This window comes from Eulemur rufifrons, chromosome 29 (genome assembly GCF_041146395.1).
Source record: "Eulemur rufifrons isolate Redbay chromosome 29, OSU_ERuf_1, whole genome shotgun sequence".
Lineage (NCBI taxonomy): Eukaryota > Metazoa > Chordata > Mammalia > Primates > Lemuridae > Eulemur > Eulemur rufifrons.
In genome coordinates this window covers 16836383-16852558 of record NC_091011.1, presented here as the reverse complement: position 1 = coordinate 16852558, position 16176 = coordinate 16836383, and the positions used below count along the sequence as shown (strand labels likewise).

General features: G+C 38.9%; 1 protein-coding gene across 3 annotated transcripts in view; it reads left to right on the top strand.

Moving 5' to 3' along the window:
- Positions 1-1382: 1382 nt before the first annotated feature.
- The window catches only part of STARD3NL (STARD3 N-terminal like), a 47087-nt gene continuing 32293 nt past the window's right edge, over positions 1383-16176 (top strand). For 2 of the 3 annotated variants that reach the window (XM_069461765.1, XM_069461763.1), the window contains exons 1-2: positions 1383-1569; positions 2256-2311. The gene's annotated coding sequence lies outside the window, so the exon portion shown is untranslated. The remainder of the gene's footprint in view (positions 1570-2255; positions 2312-16176) is intronic. The other variant, XM_069461762.1, reaches the window with a different exon arrangement.

Below are 16176 nucleotides of genomic sequence, written 5' to 3'. Positions count from 1 at the left end.
CTGAATATGCGTTATCCTTTAAAATTTTTTCACACTCATCAATTTAGAAATATTTTTAAGATACTATTTTATCAATTTGGCAAGGATACAGGGAAAGGATTGCTCAAATACTAGGAGTGGGAATATAAGCTGTAACAACTACTTATAAGAGCAAATAGCAGAATCTACTAAGGATTTAAAATGTGCATACTCTATGATCCAGTACATCCTCTTGTTGGTATCTCTACCGTAGAAAATACTTGGACATAAGTACAAAAAGACACCTATGCATTTGTTTATGGTCACACTACTTCTAGGAATACTAATTTTTTTTTTTTAAAAAACAAACTACACGTCTGAGTGCAAGAGAATGGTAAATTAAATTATACATATATTGGTTCTGAGGACTAGTATATGGCATTTAGAAAGAACAAGGCAAATTTATACATAGCTATGGAAAGGTCTCAATGTTGAATGTAAAAAAATAACATCCACACGTGTAAGTGCTTAGGAATCAGGAGCCATCATCTGGGGTGTGGGTTTGTAAGCAGTGCCTTAAAAGGATAAGGCAGACTAGCATAATCTGTAACATTTACATTTTTGGTATGGACATTATTTTTTCTGTGTAATTTAAAATAATAGCACTTAGAATGACTTTGGAAGAATATCCCAACACTGGTTGCCTCCAAGAGGCGGAACCGAGTGCCTGAGGAACGGGGATCAAAAGAATTTTCACTGTATACTCCACTGAACCTTTAAAAATGGGAATAACTGTAGCATCTATTGGGAAAAACGTTTAATTAAATTTTACATAAATTAAAAGATGCCCAACTTCGTAGGAAAAACAGACATGCTAATACAAGTAAATGTGACTACTATTAAGAGATTGCACTTATCAAAGAGGAGCTCAGAGAAAAGGTCTCCTAAATAAGGCTGGGGGAACTGAAAATTCTGAGTGTAGGAGACGCTGGAGCCGAGTCCTGGTATACAAACGGAAGGCCCTATGTTTTCATTACTGCAGAGCTCAGAATGAGCTGCCCAGAGGCCCTGAACCCACTGCCGTTATTTTTTTCCACTAGCTGGAGCCTAAATACCCACCAAGTGATTGAAAGAAGGCAGAAGGAGCAGAATTGTCCACGAAGAGGAAGCACACGCCTACTAAAACGGTATGACGCAAAATGAGGGACAGCGCCGGGTTTTCAAAGCCCGGGTCCCAGATTTTTCACCCATTCCTCCGGGCAGGCCAGCCCGCCCTCTTTCTTTTTCCGCGTCGCTTACTGGTCCGTAAATGACTGACAGAACTTCTGACCAATCAGTTTATTCCGCTACGGGGCACTGAGGTCCAGACGGGCCCTTGGTATCTCAAGCGAGATGCGGAGTGTGTGCGTCGACGTCAGCGTGCTGACGTCACGGGTCCGGTTCTCGAGGAGGTCCCGGGGCTGCTGACTGCAGGCGGTGGTCCGCGCGTTGCCTGCTGGACTCGGTGCTGAGTCCCGCCCCGGTGAGCCCCGCCCCTCCACCGGGGGCGCGATCGCGGAGCCGCAGTCCTGGGGCCAGCGTAGGACCGCCGGCTGGGAACCACCCGATGAGGTAGGCTGGGTTTCTGGTCACCCTATTGGACAGGTTGGAAAACAGTCTCCCAGGGCCAGATGACTTGCCTGGGACTCACAGGAGACCGAAGGACCGAGGCCATAGTCCAGGCGTGCCGTCCTGTTTACCGAGCCTTGCGCGAGCCTCCGGCGGAGGAGGAGGGGCGAGGCAGGCTGTGCTTATAATGGATACAAAAGTGAAGTTGCAGAATCCTGAGCCTCGATGCTCTCAGGGCTTGGGCAGGGATTCAGGGATGGATGCCAGTAATGATGTCCCCATTACTCCAGCCTGCAGATCCCGATGAGTCCTTCGTTGCGTCCAGCCCCGTGCTGGCGCCATCGGCCCTCCAGAGTGACCAAGAATGGTGACTGGGGGTGATGCGTGGTTGTCCATACAGTCGGTTACTGGCCTCTTCTGTTCATCAAAATAAGTCGTATTCAAAACAAAATTAAAATTTAAGCACGAGTGGTCAATGTTCTGGCTGTGGTTTCAGTTCACTGCTTTGCCCACTCATGGGTATCTTGACATTTTTTGAAATCTTAGTAGAGTGTTTACTTTTTGATTTAGGGTTAAAAAGAGATTTTTTTTTTTTTTTCTCAGCTCAAACACAGGTTGACATTGTGGAACTTTTCTTGCCATTCTGTTAATGTGGAAATTCATCATGTCATTTGTCTTCTGTTTCACAGACGGAATCACTGAATTCATCACTTGACTCAGTAATAGTTTGCATAAGTTTAGCAAGGTAACAAAGTAACGGTTCTAATCTTTAAATATATTAGTATTAATCCAGTTTGTTATATCATAGTTCTTTGTTGGGAAGAGTTCTGAAAGATAATTCCCATCTACATACCATCTACCCATACATCTCTTTCTAGAAGCAGGATCTCAGAAAACAATTTGTGGTATCCTTGATTTTTTTTAAATATATATTCTGATAAGATGGTAAATTATTGATATTCTTAAAGTGAAAACATGCACTATACAATACCTTGTCATGAAGAATGCATTCTTTTTAAAATCTTGCTGTCTCAAACCTGGACCTTTTAAAATTTCATTACTGCATTGTGTAAAACTGCATTAAAGAAATTAAATTAAAATCACTTCTGAGGACTTATATTCACAGAAGGATGGTGATTACTATCATTTGAATTTATTCATGGGACATTTTATCTGATGAGTGCCTGTCTATGCCATGCATTGTCTTAGTTCTTGGAGACTGAATGGCAAACAATTTAGATAAGGTCTCTGCCCTCAAGGACCTTACATTTAGGTGGAGATAAAATAAATATGTAAATCAGAAAGACAATTTTAGATGTTAGTAAATGCTAGAAAAGATACTACAGGGTAAAGAGCTTGAGTGTAACTGGGGTGTGTGAGGAAATTTGAATATGGGGGTCAGGGAAGACTTCCCTGAGGAAGTGAGGGTTTGGATGAGACCTGAGTATTTAGATGAGTCAGCCATTGGAAGATCTGACAGTTTCTAGGCAGATGTAACAGTGCAAAGGAGCTAAAGGAAGAATGAGCTTGGCATGTTACAGGGTGAAGGGAATCCACTGTGGCTACAGCAGAGTGAACTTAGGGAGAGTGAGATGGGGGGACAGTGGTGGGAAGTGACACTGGAGAGGTGAGCAGGAATTGGATCATCTGTATGACATGTGAGAATTGTAGAGAGGCAAGGGGAAAATTATTGGAATATTGCGAAGTCTTCCTTGTGTTTTTAGTGACACTCAGACTCTAACCAACATTGTTTTGTTTTCATTAAGAAATCACTGCAGCAATTCATTTTATTTACATATATAAATAAATATAAATACATGTGTATATTTTTTACATATATGTATATTTTTTTCCTCCAGGTGTTGTTGTAATGAAAAAATGTCTTCTTTCCTCCAGGACTGTATCCTATGCAATTTCTTTCCTTCCCATTGTTATCATGTGCAGAACTCAAAGCCTGTGCTTATCTTCAACTACCTGCTTTTATCCTTCCTACTTCCAACCATGAATCCTCTCCAATACCATCTTTACCTGCTTTCCAATTGGAAAGCACTGGTAGTCAGTCCCCGCTTTTCTCCCAGCCAAGTTCTAGGAAGCTGCATTGTCAGGTGTATTATCATTTTCCATTAGAACTTGTATTACTGACCAGGGACATAACACCTGCCTTTATTTAATACCTACAAAGTGCCAGGTACATTACTATATCCATTCTAATTCTTCTAACATGTTGCAATGGTAAATATTAAACCTTTTCAATAGTGAAGGAAACTTACACTTCAGGACACTCAGCTAGTACTGATGGAGCGTGGATTTGAACTCTTATTAGCCTTACTCTAAAGCCTAATTCATTCTACTCCACCCTGCTGCTTCCCTGGGTGTACAACAGTAGCTATTATTTAAAATTATGTTTTATGATGTGGCATTTTTAGAGATGATGTGAGTCAGCCCTGTCAGTTTAGAGATGGGGCTGTGGAGGCCCAGAGAAGGTCAGTGATTTTAAAACATAACACAGATAGTGGCCAAACTGGTACTAAATCTCACCCTGCTGATTTTTAGCATAGTGTTTTTTCTGCTATATTTCCTTCACTAATGTCCCATATCAAGGGATTTGTGTATATATAAATATATAATATTTCAACATCTTGAGTTTACTGTTTATAAACTTGTAAAAGTAATTTTAAAAAGATAAGACAGTGCTGCTTCTTGGGCTAAAATAATGCCTTGCCTTACTTTCCTTCTCTTTCCTGAACAATGAGCAAGTGTAACCTTTCTGGATGAATCTTTGGTTTCTCTTAATAGAATGCTGTGGTTTAAAAATAACTCTTTAAAATTTAAGTTTTCAGTTCAGAAATGTTTGAAAGGGAGTTTAAAATTCATTACTATTTTCCTAGCTTCAACCTTATGCTTAGAAATGTGTGACTGTTGCCTACAGTTTTCTGGCTCACACTTTCTGTTAGCAAGTAGAGTTTCTTCCTGTAATTGAGGAAGCCCTTGGGTCAGCTTAGTGATGTAACTTCTCTTTTTTAGCAATATGTTATATTTGAAAATTAGTAGACATCAGTTTATAAATTGTATCATTGAGAAATGGGTTACTATTGTCCTAAAATTTTAAAATACCCATTCTTTAGTTCTAAGGTTTGCTTATTTTAATAACTATGATCGGAATATATTAGATGATAATAACAGACGAATAAATAGCTTAATTTACTTTCTGGATGGTGTTTTAACTCTCCTGTAACTTAATGGAAATTACCTTCATTAGTCATATTAGAATAATACTAATGGAATTAGTATCTTCTTTCTTAAATATTGAAATATATTTAAACTTAGGCAAAAAAGAGCTTTTCCTCTTTAAGCCAGAATGTAAGAACTGGATATTTTGATTGAGTATCTCTGTCCTTCAAGATTGTCCATGCCAGCCAGGTGTGGTGACTTACACCTCTAATCCCAGTTACTTGGGAGGCTGAGGTTGGGGAATCGTTTGCTTAAGTCCAGGAGTTGGAGGCTGCAGTGATCTATGATCGCACCACTGCACTCCAGCCTGGGTGATAGAGCAAGATCTCATGTCTCTTAAAAAAAAGATGAAGAACGTTGTTCATGCAACTGATACCCATGTTCTGAAGACCCAGGCCATCATGATTTGACCCCAAATTATAGAGCTGTCCTTTGCTGGGAACCCAGTGCCCCAAACTGGACTCATGATCCAGTTGCAGGCTTTCATCAGTTCTGATGTTCTGTGTCAGAACTCCCTGGAGGAAATGATGTGTCAGTACAGCCCAGGCCTTTTCTTTCTGTTTTTTTCACTTGCTTTGTTTGTGAGTTGACCTGGATCTGCAAGATACCTCTTGTTGGGAATAAAGATCAAAGACTGAACTCTCACCAAGGATCTCTGACTCTGGACTGTTAAAGCCTGGAAGATCTTCCTGGACAGGCATTGGTGTAGTATCAGTTTTAATAGGCTCTTTAGTTTATAGCCCTTCTCTTCTACTTCCTCTCTACTCATAGTTTTCTAAAAAGCGTCTTGAGACTAATGAGCATACTCGGTGTATTAAATCTGGAGCTTGGAGGAATTTGGCCTAGTACCTTCTAAGTCGCGATTATCACAGATTTCCATGTCCAGTATTTTTCAGGACAATATACTTTTCAAATATCACTCATTATTGCTCAGCAAAGTATATTCTTGTTTGCTTTTTGTTTCAGGAAAATATATTCTAATAATTATTTTTTGAATTAAACACTTACTGAATTATTGATGTGTAACCACAGAATTTCAAGTTACCTGTTTCTATTTGTATGGTATGTTAAATTCATCAAAGGTAACACAAGGCAGTATTAGAATTTTCTCCAGCTGAGGTAGGAGCACCAGCCACGACTTGGTTTTGGTGGTATTGATAATAACTAATGCTTGCAGAGGGCTTTCTTTGCATCAAGAGCTGTTCTGTAAGTGCTTTATGTCAAGATTTCTCATCCTCAACACTGTTGACATTTTGGGATGGAAAATTTTTTGTTCTTGGGACTGTCTGTGCTCTGTAGGATGTTTAGCAGCATCTCTGACCATTACCTACAAATTGGCAGTGGCACTGTCTCTAGTTAGGACACTGGAAAATGTCTTCAGACATTGCCAAATACCTCAGAGCTGGGGGAGGGAGGCTACTGAATCCTTCTCTTTCCCCCCACCACCTCACTGAGAATCACTATTTTATGTAAACTAATGTATTCCTCATAGCAACTCTCTAAAGTAAGTTGTAGTATAATTGTCCCTATTTTATAGAAGAAACTTAAGCACAGAGAGGTTAAATAACTTGTCTAAAGTTACACAACTAGTGAGCAGCAGTACTGGGATGTGAAACCAGGCAGTGCTTTTGGTGACTCCTTACCCAACATAGCTGGCTTAGAATGGCCACCAACTACTGGGGCTCCAAAGACCCTGCGTACCAGGAGGAAAAACAAATGCCACAGGGACCATGCAGGAATGGAAGTAAGTGAGGTAGCTGGGTAGCAGACTGGGGAACTCTGGGAAGTATTGACAGAATTACCTATTTTTTAAGAGAAGATAGAAATCCAAATTTTATGTACGTGAAAGCTCTCATCTTCTGTTGGTAGGTAATTTAATGTTTAAGAAACATTGTGCAAGCCAACAGACAAACACCATCACCTCTGTATGGACGCGATTTGGCCCCAGGCCATCAGTTTGCCCTCTTCTTTGTGTCCACTGCAGCTGTGTGATATTATAGGGAACTGTGCATTCATTTGATGGGGGAAATGAGGTAGAATCTGTGGAGGGCAAAAGGTACCCTTCATTGAAGCCTGTGGGAGCAAGTGTGGGCCAGGTGGGGCTTCTAGGCTAGAAGGGGCTGCCTTACTTTCTCTGGAGCCAGAGGAGTGTGGGAATCCAAGCGGCTGTCAGCGCACGCTGACCCTTCAGTGCTCTGCCTCTCAGTGACTCGGTGCCGCCGAGTGGAATGTTTCATTTTCTTCATAACTTTGACAACATTGTTCGTAACTATTTCTCTCATGACCTCTGCTCATCTGGGTGTTAAAATAGATATTGTATAGTACATTGAGAAAACATAAATCCTGGAGAAACGGACCACAACCGTACCTCACTTTGCTGATAGCCAGTATCCAGTTGAGTCCATGTTTACTCTCTCTGAAGGACGAGGCTCTCTGCCAGCTTTTTGGAAGCAGCCAACTCTTGCTTGCCTTTAGAATGTTTTCCTTGTCCTCTGGACCCTGGCCGCCTCAGTGGAGCCTGTGTGCCCTGGGTGTGAAAGGCAAGGCACACTCCCCTGCTGACTTGTCAAGGCCCTCTCTGTACTGTGGCCATGTACTTCCATTCCAGCCCCACCTCCTGCTGTTCCCCTCCTGGGGCCTCCCACATTGTCAGGAATCCCACTGTTTGCAGACCTGCTTGTGCAGCATCTCCTTTTTTAGTTTAGTTTACCTCTGCCTTGGAAAGTAAATTTTCATTTCTTTCAAAGTCGTATTTTCTCCAAGATCAGCTTTTTCGTTAAGCCTTTTCTGGTCACAGAAACCTGAAGTTCAGTCGTCTTTGTATTATAATTATCTTAGCCCTTGTTTTCTAATTATTTATGCAACTATATCACTTCCTTTATGAAAAGATGCTTGAGGATCAAGACCACCCTTTTCCATCTTACTCTTCTCCCACAGCATCTAGCGTAGTGTTTTACATGTGGCAGATACCTTATAAATATGTCCATTTGTTTGAGTTAGATAGGTTCCCACTCATATAGTGATTTCTTTCTATTTTTCCATATATTTGTATCTGTTTTTGTAGTGTGTTATTAGAGTGACTTCACTAAATAGCACTCAGAATATATTGGGAAGAAAGATTACCAATTTAGTTAATTTGGGGGAGTTGGGATGTTTTTGCTAATTTCATTGTCATTATAGCAACCGGAGACTAAATATTCTTGGTGTATTTAATGTACCGTTGATCCTTGAACAACACAGGTTTGAATACATGGGTCCACTTACCTGTAAATTTTTTTCAACCAGAGACATAACCTAAAGTACAGTTTTCACAGGATACAGAGCCTGCATATGCAGAAAGTCAACTTTTTGTCTGAGCAGGTGGACTGCCGGACTTGAATATGCATGGATTTTGGTATATGTGGGGATCCTGGAACCAATCCCCTGCATATACTGAGGAATGACCATGATACGTGGAAACTCCAAACGTGTGTAAACTTCTCTGACTTTAGTTAGCAAGTACCCAGACTCCATACTTTCGTACAATGGTATTTGTAATTCATGAAGTTAACAAATTGAATGCCTAACACATATCAAACATTTCTTTAGGTGCTAAGGATACAGAAGTATTCTCCAGGAACTTCCAGTATACTACTGAGAAGGTGATAAATGAATATGTGAAATATATATGAAAGATTAGAGGTGCTCTTAAAGAAAGATATCTGGAATATATATATAATACCTAGGGGATCAGAGAAAGTTTCTTTGAGGAAGTGATACTTAAGCTTTCTTGAACAATGAATAGGCTTGTAATTGCTGTTAATAGTTTTGGGTTGGAGGAAAAGGCATTCCAGGCAGGAGGAGTACTGGGGCAAAGGCGTGAATGGTGAAATCTTCTCCTGTACATGGGAACTAAAAAACAGTAAGCACGTTTGGAGCACTGGGTGAGGGAAATGATGTTTTGAGTAGAGGGATGAATGTTTTTGGACATGCGCAAGACAGATTGTTGGATTAATGTGAGTGAGAGATGATTATGAAATAGTGAAGGAGATTGCTGAGAGATAGTAAGGGGATTGAGTTGGTGGTCACTTTACGAGTGTTTGAAAGATGGAGCCAGCGGCACAATCAAATTTAACACATTTTCATAATAAAAGCCTTAGATAAGATCTTACTGATTATTATTCATTAGTTATTCTTACCTTAAACAGTTTTTAAGTATTTATGGGCAGTGTATGTATATCAATATCTGTAATTTTTAGTCATTCTTAAAATTTTAGTTTTGAAATTGCTTATTTCTTTTATCAAATTATTTGAAAGCAAATTTTTCAAGAATTGGTGCTAGTTTCAAACCTTCGAGAACCTTGTGAGCTCTAAGAGATGCTACTGCTTCTGTGATATTCTCTGCTTCTGTAACATGTGCTCTGAGCCTGTTCTCATTATTAGACTGCAAAGCACACTCTATTTTCTGAGTATATTAGCCTGTAGTTGAATTGAGTCTTATGATTAGTGGTCTTTGCTTATGTAATTCTATTTTCTGAAGCACAAGTTAGGCTGATAAAGGTGACTGTGGAGGTCATACATGATGCTGGTTTTTGAGGATCTGATTTCCTGTGTGACTACCTTAAAAATCTGATGAAAAAGAGAAAGGGGCACTGGTGTTTTTTTTTTTTTTTTTTAAAAATAGGCATCAATATTTTGAGGTTGACTTTCTCTGGTCACATGCACGAAGCTTTGGACCACAAACTTTCATCTGTGGTAGGGATTAGTAATTTCTTTTTGGACCTGTGTGCCATCCTTGTATATGATATTAAATGAGATACTATTGACCTGTTCTAATTTGTGAAATAGGAAGTTGGTCTCAAGTAACTCCAGGGACAGTGTATATTACATCTTCCTTAGCATTCCTATTATGTATCACTTCCACCAGCTACAGAGCCACCAGAGGGGCAGTGAGTAGAAAATGGCTCTGTCAACTAGAGTGAACACTTACCTCCTACATTTCAAAGTAGTTTTGTGTTGTTGAATGAAAAGAAACCTAGTTTGCCTCTGAAATACCATGCTGGCTTTGCTGACTACTTACCAGCTGGCTACTTGGAATTCAGCTTCTGTTTTCTCTGTATAGAAAAGATAAGTCCGGGGAGGCCTATGAAGAATGTGTAATGAATACATTCTTAATTCTTAATTTTAGTCTTTGGGATGAAGGATAATTATTAAAAGAAGTGTATACTTTAGCCACCTTCATATGATTCCTAAGAAAGCAGTGAACGCATTGCCATGGATACTTTTGATTTTCAGGTCTGGATCAATAAAATCTCCAGTCCTGTGCTGAGAGTTGACAGCATTTGTTTGGAAATTGCTTGCAGTAAGTACTTAAAAGGTGGCAGTATGTTATGCAGAGATGTCCCCATATGCACTGGGAGATATCTTAAGTTCCTTAATTGAGGAATCTTCACCAACCAAGATAATATGACTCTCGACTCCATCATTGCCAAGGCTGGCAACACATCCTTAGGAAGCTTTAAATATTCATAGGAATATTTATGTATGCACTAAGGGGCAACAAGACTCCTCTCAATGCCTAGCTGCTGATGGCTGACAGAGCTAATGAGTCAAAATTGGCATAAATAGTGATAATTCTATACTAGTCATCAGGTGTTTTATAACAGTTTTATTGTGATTTTTAGGAATACTAAAAGTAGATTTTGTTCTGTGGGAACAAGGAAAAGTTCTGGAGTATAATGGGTGGTTGCAACTAAAAAATCAGCAGTCTTGGAGAAATGACCTTATTTTTCTCCTGAAGGAAAATGGAGTTCTGAATAGCTTCTGTGACCTGGAAGATTAAGGCAAAGGAATTTTTAGGTGAGCTGTGGAGAAAATATAGTCATGTACCACATGTTTTGCTTAAGGATGGACTTTATATAAGATGGTTGTTCCATAAGATTATAATACTGCACTGTTACTGTAACTTTTCTATGTTTCAATACACAATTAGTTAACATTGTGTTTTAGTTACCTGCAGTACTGAGTACAGTCGCATGCTGTATAGGTTTGTGGACTAGGAGCAATAGGCCGTACCCTATAGCCACAATGTGTAGTAGACGGTACCATCTAGGTGTGTGTAAGTGCATGCTATGATGTTCATGCAAGGATGAAATCACCTAGTGATGTATTTCTCTGAACATATCCCTGTCATTAAATGATACATGGCAGTATTTGAGTGTAGGAGTTAAAGCTGAAGCTGAGAAAGGGGAAAAAAAAAAAAAAACAAAATCAATTTGAGTACCAAGAGAGAGCCACTGCGGGGGGCGGGGGGGGGGGTGGAATTAAAAGTTGGAAAGAGACAGTACTAGCTGGAGGAAGGTAGCTATGGAGGGCTGTTGTGCCAGTTACCTGATAGCAACTTCTGAAAAGATGAGAAACAAATGAAGGAATATTCTTATTCCCCAGAGCCCATCTTGAGAGAGACTTTCACTGAGTGAGTGATGAGATGCAGTATAACATGGCTCAGTTGTGCTAGTCAAATAATTGGCTACCAAGTCGCTGACCCCTGCAGGGTTGATAAGCTAACAGGTTGTATGTATCACTCATCATGACTTTGGCCACTGTATGTCATTCTGCCATTTTGCCATCCTGCAGTCTATGGAAGAACTAATACACATCGTCAAATGTCTTTTCTCTGTCTGGCTTGTTCTTCTTTCCCTGGACCAAGTAACATCCCTAGTGCCATGGTTATTGTCAAGAGTATACACTTGTTTTTTCCCTTCTTCAGTCATTCGCATGTATTATTTATATATCTCTCCTCTCGACTAAATGTAAGTTCTGCTGAGAGCACAGGAACCCTTGTATTACCATTTGAATCCTTTTAAATGTCTCTGTGCTATTACATTTTATCAGTGTTCAACATTTATGGTTTACTAAAATGAGAACTATTAGGGGACTTCAATAGGGCCTGCTTCATAATTATTTTCTGTTTTACAAATAAATATATTAGGTTTTTTTCTCATCTTTAATGGCATGAAGAACATTCTAATTTCTGTTATAAGTATGTCTCATCCATAAATTCCATCTACATGCTGTTGACTCACAGATTTATATCTCTAGCCAAGACCTCTCCCCTGAACTCCTGATTCATATTCAGCTGCTTACTTTATTTCTACTTGAGCATTAGTAAATGTCTCGTACTTTGTATGTCCAAACTGAACTGACATTCTCCCACAAAGTTACCCCTCCTCTGTCTTCCCCATTTCGGTAAATAGCAACTTCATCCTTCCAGATTCTCGGGCTATAAAATCTTGCAGCTCTCTTTTGGTCCTCACTTTCTCCCATACCCCATGCCCAATCTGTCACCAAACACTTTTGGCCCTGTATTTAGAACCAACCAGCTCTCAGCCCCTCTCCCGCCATCACTCTAGTCTACTGAGGAGTATATCATCTCCCTCCTGAATTACTGCCATAGTTTCCTAACTGGTCTCCCCACTTCTGTGCTTCTCTCAGCAGAGCAGCCAGAGAGCCTCTTAAAGTGTAAGCTGGATTATTCTTCTCTTCTACCGAAAACCTTCCAATGCCTTCCTGTCTCATTCAGAGTAAGTCTTTACAGTGGCTGGTTCACAAGGTGCAGCCCTTGTGACCTTGCCTGTCGTCATCTCCTGGTGCTCTTCCCCTCTCTCTCAGCTCCAGCCACCCTGGCCTCCTGGCCACCTCCTCCATGGCCAGCTCCCCCATCCTCAGAGCATTTGCCTTTGCTCTTCCCTCTAACTGCAGTACCTTCCTCCTGGTTTCCACCTGGCATTTCTCCCTTATCCCTGCTAGTCTTTGCCCAGATGCCACTTTCTCAATGAGATCATCCTGACTACTCAGTTTAAAATGATAGTGTTCCCGGCCTCGCTTCATTTTCCATCTCCTTCCTGTAGCAGGTAAATTCCGTGACGGTAGGAGGTTTTTTTTTTTTTTTTGGTTTAGTTAATCACCATATCCCCAGTATTCAGCGGAGGATCTGACAAAATTTTGGTGCTCAGAAATAGTTGTGAATCAAATGAAGTAGATTTGGTTTATTCTTGGCAAACTTTGAATCTTCAAAGATTGTCAGGCACAATTCTTTATCTTGTAGTACACCTCCAGATTTAGCTTCTCAATGTATATTTTAGGTATATCTCATAAATTATGAAAACATTGATATGCATTTACCTAATCATTTTTAAATCTTAATATTTCTCTCTGCATTACATGTCAAATAAAAGTTCAGTAATGTTTTTAACATTGCCATCGGAAATAGATCACTTAGAAATTAAATTGCTGTAAGAACAGCCTTGAGTTCAAGAGATACATTAGTGACTATCAGAGGAATGACTTAAAAGCACCATAATACATACTTTTTCTCCTTTAATTTTTCTAAGTCATTGATGTTAATTTCTAAGTAATTCTGAGGCTTAAAGCAGATTGTTGAAAGGTTAAATTCTGTTACGTGCACATAATTACTTGTATCTGCTGCTGGTAACAGAAATTATTGAATAAGACAGTACTGCAAGAAATGACAGAGCTTTAGCAGGTGGCCTTGAGTGTGTGTGTGGGAAGAGGCAGAACATGAAGCAGCGAAGAGTGAGCAGATTTACCAGAACGGAATAAAAGCATTCATTATATCCCAAATGAATGTAAACAATGCTGGGAAATATGAGGCCTGAAAAATAAAGATTCAGAATCAAACCGTGGAAATAATATATAGAGATGTTACCATAGAGTTGGGCTGCCTAAATTTTTAAAGAGAAGTAGGAGGAGGAGCAGAAGGAAGTACAGCTGAAATGTGGGTACCAGTATAATAAGTCAGTTGCCTGAATGAAATAACACATGGTGCACCTGAGCCTTGGTAGGTGATGCTTTGTAAAAGATCTGTCTTTCTCCAAGTGCCTGGGGAAAGTTTCAGTTCTAATGTAGGGAACCCATGAAGGAGCAACTTGGCTTTTAAAGCTTGCCGTAAGGTGGTATCTTGTACACCGTTTCTCTAAGGAACTGAGAAAACTTTAAACACCAAACCATTGCATGATGTGACTCCACTGTTTCATTTAAGCATTGTAACAGCAAAAACAAAAGACCATTCTCAGGTATGTAAGTGACATTGACTCAAAGTGCAAACAAAATGACTTCTATCCACAGTCGAAAGCACTTTAGAAGAACCAATCCCCATTTGTGTCTACGTAATTTGATAGTTATATTAATGCCACAATGATTTGGATGTCCAGGAGCCTTATGTGGATTTTCCTGTTAGTCTATCATTGCATCTCAAACTGTTAAATACATAAGAATTATTATGCAAAGGTATATTTACATAATCCATGTTCATTCTGTTTCATAGGATGATTTAAGAGGTTTTTGGGGATGAGTCTTGTTTCTCATTCTTGCTTGAAAAGGTAGCACATACTTAGAGCAGAGTTAATTTAATGATTCTTTGCAATGAAAATTTGCCTTTACTTTCTTTGCTATACAGTAGTACCCTCTTATCCATGGGGGATACATTCCAAGACCATAAGTGGATGCCTGAAACCACAGATAGTACCAAACTGCTGTATACACTATGTTTTTTCCTATATGGTAATGGATAGGTAGCATTTACAGCATGGATATGCTGGACAAAGGGATAATTCATGTTCTGGGTAAGATGGAGCAGGATAGTGGGAGATTCAATCTCCTAAGAATAGCACACAATTTAAAACTTATGAATACTTATTTCTAGAATTTTCCATGTAGTATTTTTGTGCCCCACCACAGTTGATCACAGATAACTGAGACTATGGAAACTGAAACTGTGGAGAAGGGGGGTCTACTATATATACATATGCTATATATGCATATGTATACCATATACATTTTATGTTTAAATATATTTATATTGTACATACATTTGTATATGTATTTTGATAGGCAGGCACAGATACAGCAACCCCATCTCAAAATAAACTTATGTCCTGATTTTCTGAACAAATCAGAAGTAAGTCGCATACATGGTGACACTTATCCTTCATACTTTAACGTGCATCCCCTAAGAATAAGGGCGTTCTCCTACATAACCAGGATACTAAACTACAGTCAATTCCCCAATTGTCTTTTGTAGCTTTTTTTTTTTTTATTCACGATTCAGTCTAGGCTCATGCATTGCATTTGGTGATTGTGTCTCTTTATGCTGTTTTCAGTTTGAAGAGTATTCACATCACTATCCTTTTTGTTTTTGTTGTTTTTTTTTTTTTACCACATTAACTTCTCTGAAGAGTCCGAGATAGTTATCTTGTAGAATGTCCCATACACTGTGTTTGTCCTTCCTATCGTTTTGTTATGATTAAATTCAAGTTAAACTTTTTTTAAAGGACATATCATAACTGATGTTATGTAGTTCTTATTGCAATACATCAGAAGGCACATGATGTCAGCTTGCTTCAGTATTAGTGATGCTATTTGATTACTTGATTCAGATGGTGACTGCCAGATCTCTCCACCATAAAAATACACTATCTCCAATGAAATTATTAAATAACCTGGGAGATAATACTTTGAGACTGTGAATATCATATTCTCCAGCAATCTTATAATAATTGTTAGCATCATTGATGATTCTTGTCTTGATCAATTACTACACTGAGAGTTGCAAACTGTTGGTTTTTCTAATTTTATTATTCCTTCTACATTTTTTATCTGTCCCTTTTCTATAAAAGATATCTCTTCCCAACTCTATGTATGTTTTTTCCAATACTACCGTGGATTCATGGAATTTTTAAATTTTTCCAACATAAATTCCAAAGTTACTGTCATTGTTCATTTTTATGTGCAAGTGATCACAAAGTAGCCAGCAGGAGCTCCTTCAAGATAGCCTACACAAAATGGTTTTTTAATGATTATAGCTTTTCGTGCCTTCTCTAAGAAATCTTTGGAAAAAGGTGTAAAAATATTCTCCTGCACATTCTTCTGGATGCATTGTATTTTTGATTTTTATGTTTAGGTCTGTGATATATCTTAAATTATTTCTTACATGGTGTGAGTTAGTGTTCGGACATTTTTTTTTTTTCCTTTAGTTTTAATATCTGGTTGTTCCAGCACCATTTTTTGAAAACAAACTGTATTTTCATCATTAGACTGCTCTGACCTCTTTGTCAAAAGTCAGATGATCATTTATGTGTGTACCTATCTAGTTTCTCCATTGTGCCTCATTGATCTGTTTGTTGATTCTTATGCTAGTAGCCACACTATTTTGATTACTGAAGCTTTATGGAAAGTCTTTAAGTTAGGTAGTGTAAATCTTTCAATTTTGCTCTACTTTTCCAAGATTGTTTTGGATAGGCTCATTTCTTTACATTTATATATATTTTAGAACGAGCTTATCAGTTTCTGTAAAAATAAACTTGGTGAGATTATGATTGG